Source organism: Acanthochromis polyacanthus, chromosome 14 (genome assembly GCF_021347895.1).
Source record: "Acanthochromis polyacanthus isolate Apoly-LR-REF ecotype Palm Island chromosome 14, KAUST_Apoly_ChrSc, whole genome shotgun sequence".
NCBI classification, from domain to species: domain Eukaryota; kingdom Metazoa; phylum Chordata; class Actinopteri; family Pomacentridae; genus Acanthochromis; species Acanthochromis polyacanthus.
The window spans coordinates 20,095,156-20,101,341 of record NC_067126.1 but is presented as its reverse complement, the minus strand read 5'-3'; the positions used below and the strand labels follow the sequence as shown (position 1 = coordinate 20,101,341).

Below are 6,186 nucleotides of genomic sequence, written 5' to 3'. Positions count from 1 at the left end.
TGTGAGATATTCTCTTAGTTTGCCATCTACAGAGCCAGGACTGTACACGAACACATAGCAGACAGCCGGAGCACTGTGAGACGTGATCCACCGAATCTGACAAAAATTCTATCAGATTAGAATGTAATGCTTGACTTTCAATAAACTTTTTAGCATCGCAGTCTCAACCCTCCAGGATCCTCCCCAACTGTTGAATTACTAATATATAAAACTTTAAACAAACACACAAATCACTTGGATAAAGTATAAGAGCAGAGTTTGCAATAATATATCCGTCTTGGTTATCCAGGATTTGGCTTTTGGCTTCACCTTCTATGCACTTGGGATGTGACTGATCCTTTTGTTTGCATTTGCATACGGAATTTTAAGCCAATCACATTCGAAATGAAACAGGCACATTTTCATTCCAGATAGGTTTGTTCTTGTAAGGAGTATGACATGAGAAGCACACTAGGACCGTCAAGTATGAACATCAAAGGGCCGTTGAAAATGTGAATTGATTGAATTGTTGCATTTGCCAAGCATTTTTTTTTTTTTTTTTTTGTTCCTGCTAATTAGCTGCCTGGGTTTCCCTACACTATCACATTTATTCACATTTCTCACCAGCCTGAGAACGTGATGCAATGCGCCATTTGAATTTTTTTAACATTTTCTCCATCAGTCAGCTTGTGCAAACATGTTTAACAGAAAAGAAATTGCCCATTTGCGACGGCAGTCTTTTCATCTTTTTAATGCAGTGGTATCCCTAAGGACAGCACACATACATCTCATACTCTTCATTCTGTGAGTCATTCACATGGACATAATTGGGATCAGTGCCTGAGTAGAGCGGCTGTGCATGAGAGAGCTGGATGCTGCTCTCGGGGCCGGTTGTTGACATCCAGCATTAGATGCAGCAGGCCTGCAGTTTGCTGGCGCTCACTCTCTTCAGACTCTCCCAGTGGCGCTGAGGATTAACCCAAGTCCTTCTGCTCTGCCATCACTTTCCCCCAGCCAAGCTGCTCCCCTGCAGGAAAACCACACCGGGTTGACACAAGGATGAAGGAATAAAAACTTACTCCGACTTGATTTTATGTCTATAATAAATAAAACATGGTGAAAATCTATTTCTTTCTGTTAAATGCTTTGAAAATATTTCCACTATTTTATTTTCTCTCTCCAGGAATCACTCTGTGTCTTTTCTCTTGTGGAGTTTTCCTCAAATATTTTTTTGTTATTGTGGAATATTCTTTTCAGCTGACATTTTTTCACGTGCTCGGTCCAAAAACACCCTCTCATTCACTCAGTGTTCCCTCTCTAAGCAACAGTCACTTACCATAATTTCTAAAAACAAATAATGCAAGTAGAAGAAATGTATTTAACAGTGTGCTTATTAATGTTTGACTCTGTGAAAGGAGCATGTCTGATACCAGGTTTTCATTTAAGCTATAAAAAAATATCCATACTAGTTAGATATCAGGTCTGCATAACATGATCTGTAAAAAGCTGTCACTAACTAATTTTTTCAATTCAATTCAATTTTATTTATATAGCGTCAATTACAGTCAAATCGTCTCAAGACGCTTTACAGAACCCATATGCCTGACCCCCAGAGCAAGCCCAAAGGCGACAGTGGCAAGGAAAAACACCCTTCACTAACTTGATTCAAACTTCTCAGGTAGGTTATTTAGTCTGATTAAGTTGTTTATAAGTTTTGATTCTTGCCAGAGTATTTTAAACTGTAAGATCAAGACTTAACATTAGGTTATAGAAAGGAACCCAACAAATCCAGTGATTCCCTTTGAGTGACTCTTTGACCACAGTGGGATCAACAGACTCCCTGCAGAACTGGGCTCAGGGAGGGTGTTCATCTGTACTGACTGGTTGGGTTGAAGGAAAATGGGAGACTAAAAAGCAGAGGGGTTGGTGAGGCCAGTCACTGCAGGTCAGAAATGTGTAGCTCCAGAGCCAGAAATACCTACAGAGAGAACCAAACAGAAAATCTGTTAAAATCAATGGAAAGTGAACAAACGGAGAGTAGAGATGCGCTCAATGCTTCATGGGAAGTCCCCCAGCTGTCGGTGTCTGTAGCAGCATAACTAATGAATGGTGCAGGTCACCTGAGTCAACAGTAACTAGCTTTGTCAAAAGAGAAAGTTCTAAGCCTAATAAATACAGAGGGTGTGTGCCTCCTGAACTCAAACTAGGAGCTGATTCCACAGCAGAGGAGCTGTTAGCTGAAGACTGCACAACATTTTGCTTTTAGAAACTGTAGGATCCACAATTAAACCTGCAGTCTGAGAGCAAAGAGCTCTACTGGGGTAATATAGTGGCATAACATCTGTAAGTTAAAATGGAGCTTGGACAAGGATTTCCAATTCTATTCCTGATTATATAAGGAACCAATGAAAAGAAGCTAATATTGGTGATTCTGTCGCTCCCTTTGATTTTCAAAGTGATGCTGGGGCATAGTGATCATAAAGAGTTACAATAGTCCAACTGAGAAGCAACAAATGGCTAGTTTTTCAGCGTCACCCTGAAGCAAGAGGCTCCTAATTTTGACAGTATTGCACAGATGAAAGAAGGCGACCTCCGAGATTGTATTTTATTCGTGTTAAAGGACATATTCTGGTCAAACAGAACTCCAAGATTCCTCACAATTTTATTGGAGGCCAACATAATGGCATCCAGAGTAACTACTCAGTGTTTTTCTGCTTTGCTTGGAGTCTGACTGAGTAGCTTCTTCTGGTTTCATAGATGAATAGAACTGGGTGTCATCTGCATAGCAATGGAAGTCATGACATGTTTCCTATAAAAACTGGCAAAGGGGAGCATGTACAAGGTGAACAGTGTCACTCCTGGTACAGGAATCACGTGGAAATCCATAACTAACTGTTGTGTATTATAAGAGGTCAACAATTAGCATTCTTGGCATGTCGTAGTTATACCAGTTAAGATTATAGATAATGGCAACCAGTCACATAGTTATTTCCAAGGAATCATACATTTATCACATTGCTTTATGTGATTACATTAGAAAAAAACATTCAGCACTGGCACTTCACTGTCTCGTATTGCCCCACACAGTGTTTCTCTACAGCAAACATCTAAATAAGATATTGTATTAATTTAAATAAAGTTGCTTTTTGTGTGATTTATACTACAAAAGCTAATCTGAAGAAAGATTCAAGACAAACACGTCACATATTCATTCCAGTGTCATCTTCACAACAGCAAACTAATGCTGTTAGGATGTGTGCATTTTACCGGAGACTTGTGGTTTTAGGCTACTTCACAAGAACATCTTGGGAAATAATCTTCAATCTAATTGGAAAGCTTAATAGCTCTCTCGTGAAAATGTTATTTTTCTGGCAAACAGTTAACATTTGGCAACGTCATATTTTCATATAAACTTCTGTACACTTCTGGCAAACATGGAAAACTTTGCAGCAGTACAGTTTGACATAGACAGACAACCATTCATGCTCACATTCATACCAATGGCCCATGTAGAATCACCATTTAATCTATTATGCATGTCTTTGGACTGTGGAAGGAAGCAGGAGGAAACCCACAAAGGCACAGGAAGAACATCCAGCCGTCACATTCAAATCCACAACCTTCTTGTTGTGATACAACATGGCAAACCACCGCACTACCAAGGAAATCTTTAAATGTTATAAAAAGTACATATAATATGAAATTGCCCTAAACCTGCCATAGTTATACTTTTAATATGGAACAGGATATTTAAACCATGGAATATAAAATTGTGTCAGCATTGCTACAACTATAAATGTCTGCTAGAAACCGTTATTGCCAGAAAGATTTTTTTTTAATTGCAAACATATGCCGGAAGAATGTGGCACTACTAGCAAACTATGGTGGGAAATCAGCGGTGCAAGTGTGGATTTCAGGGAGGACACAAGGGATACATCCCCCTCAATATTTAGAACATATTCTTTCATACTCCAACTCCAACAAAATATGAAAGAAGGATAAGATTTTTGGAAAAAAAAATCACTATAATGGTGACTCAAGAGTGCCTCCAGCAGGAGTATGTTTTTTGCAGCACATCAAACATATTTTCTGAATGTAGAGAAATTTTAAATAAGAGCAGAAATCTTGCCGCTGAGGGGCTCACAAAAAAGGTGCACATTTTACACTCATTTAAACTCGCTTCCCCAAACACAAGATTCATAACAGTAAATCATACCTCTGTGTGTGTCCAATCAGCAGTAATGAGAAAGGTTTATCTGCAGGACAATACAAATTAGAAAATGACACATAAAGCCTGACAGCCTCTCTGTATTATATTCCATTACATATATTGTCTCTTGGGACTGAATTTTGTATTCCTTTACATTACTTTTCTATCATAATGACGCTTGATAACTGATGCAGAAAAAGCACAAATAGCTGCATGAAACTGCATATGCAATTCATACGCAGTGAAATAAGTGTTGGATGCTCAAAATTTAATTGGGGACGACACCCAGACCCTTTGCTGAAGTCTCCCTCTAAATGTTCACATGAAATATCGTTACAGCCGAATCTTGCAGCGAAAGGAAGGTTGGATCGACATTTCCGCCTTAATAAATCAATCCAAATGACGTTAACATGAAACAAATATCACCTAAAAATGTCAGGTGTTTCAAATGAAATTGAATTTGTCAATTTGCTACACCTCCTCACACACAAGAACAGGCACGTAAAAACTCCCTCTTCATTCCTCTGTGTTAATAGTTTCAGAACTATAACTAATAAAGAAACTCATTCATCATTTAGAACACAGTGAGATAATTTTAATTGAATGAAGGTGTGGCAGCAACGATATTAACAACACTGAATTACTTAATCGTCATTAACTGTCTCACCTTGATGTCTGGCTGGGTTAGAAATCTTCGTCTGCCTCTTATTGCTGCAAGAGAGGAAAATTTCCAACTTCTGTGAGCCGCGGAGAGTTCATGTATCAGTGACGCCACGAGGCAGGATGCTGATGTGTCGTCCTGTAACTCAATTAAGGCGGGATTGGCTGCAAACTGGGGCTGAGGAATCAATTTCTGCCTCAGCCCGGTTTTAATCGGCAGTAGTGGATTCTGCAGTGTCAGTGGGAGAAGGCGTCGTTACTCACAACACCTGAGGGAAGTGACAGTGGATGTAATGAGATTCTCAGTGGCCAGTCTCTCATACACATCAGCAGCACTAAACAGCATGACGAGAGCTGGGGATTATGTTTATAAATGTTCTTTGCATGGCAGCCTGCGGATGATGGGTCTTTTAAATTGCACTTGTTCCATCCCCCAGCCTTCATTTTCCCCCAGATTCTGATCACATGATTAAAAAACATGCCCGTGATTGATGTTATGTAAGAGCTTGGTTGATAAATTAAACAGAAAAATGGAGTCGGTGGATAATACTATCTGATGTGGTTAAAATTAGCTGGGTTGTGTGCGTTGTCGTTTTCTTTTATCTTTTTTTTTTTGCTTTCCTTTCTGTTGCTGTGGGGCTGCTGACAGTCTGTCCAGTTGAAAAGGTCATTGCTTGAGTGCTCATGGGTTTAACCTTTATCAGAAAAGGTTTAAAAGGTTTGCCATATGATGTGCACATTCATCCTAAATGTACCAAAGAATCCATAAAGACGAATCATTAACTATTGTTTTATTTTAGCATACCACTTTTTATTACTTAAACTTGATTTGATTGATTAAAGCATTGATGTATAAAGAACGGATACATGCCATGCTGCAGATGGAATAATCAGATTATGCAGATTACACTCAGTGTTTTATGCAATACAGTGCCCATGTTATTGATATGATTCTTTACACATTTTTTTAAAGGTTAGCTTAAACCTTTAAAGGACAATGCAGGTTTATTTTTACCTGTGCTTTATCCCTTCTTTAATGTGGTTATTTTGGCCCTATTCGTCATGCTTCCTAACACTCTCTTTGCTGCAGACGATACGTCACACACACACACACACAAAAAAAACTCCATGCAGCTTTTTTTTTCTTTTTTAAAAAGACTTTTACCGGAACCGTTTTAAAATTATGCAAATGGTGTGGTTATTTTGCTGAATGCATGAGGGATTTCAGTCTGGGAATACTTGCCGTTTGGCCTAATCAAATGTGTGAGACTGACTTCCATTTTGTTCGGAATGTTTTCTGAGGAACCTCGGCAGCGGAATGCACAGGCGGATCACCC

The 6,186-nt window shown here is 39.0% G+C and overlaps 1 long non-coding RNA gene across 1 annotated transcript; it reads right to left on the bottom strand.

Moving 5' to 3' along the window:
- Positions 1 to 1,499: 1,499 nt before the first annotated feature.
- On the bottom strand, positions 1,500 to 5,124 carry LOC127537022 (uncharacterized). Its single transcript, XR_007946313.1, has 2 exons — positions 4,857 to 5,124; positions 1,500 to 4,235 (listed from the first exon to the last, which is right to left on the bottom strand). It is a non-coding gene; the product is annotated as an uncharacterized LOC127537022 (long non-coding RNA).
- Between the last annotated feature and the right edge of the window lie 1,062 nt (positions 5,125 to 6,186).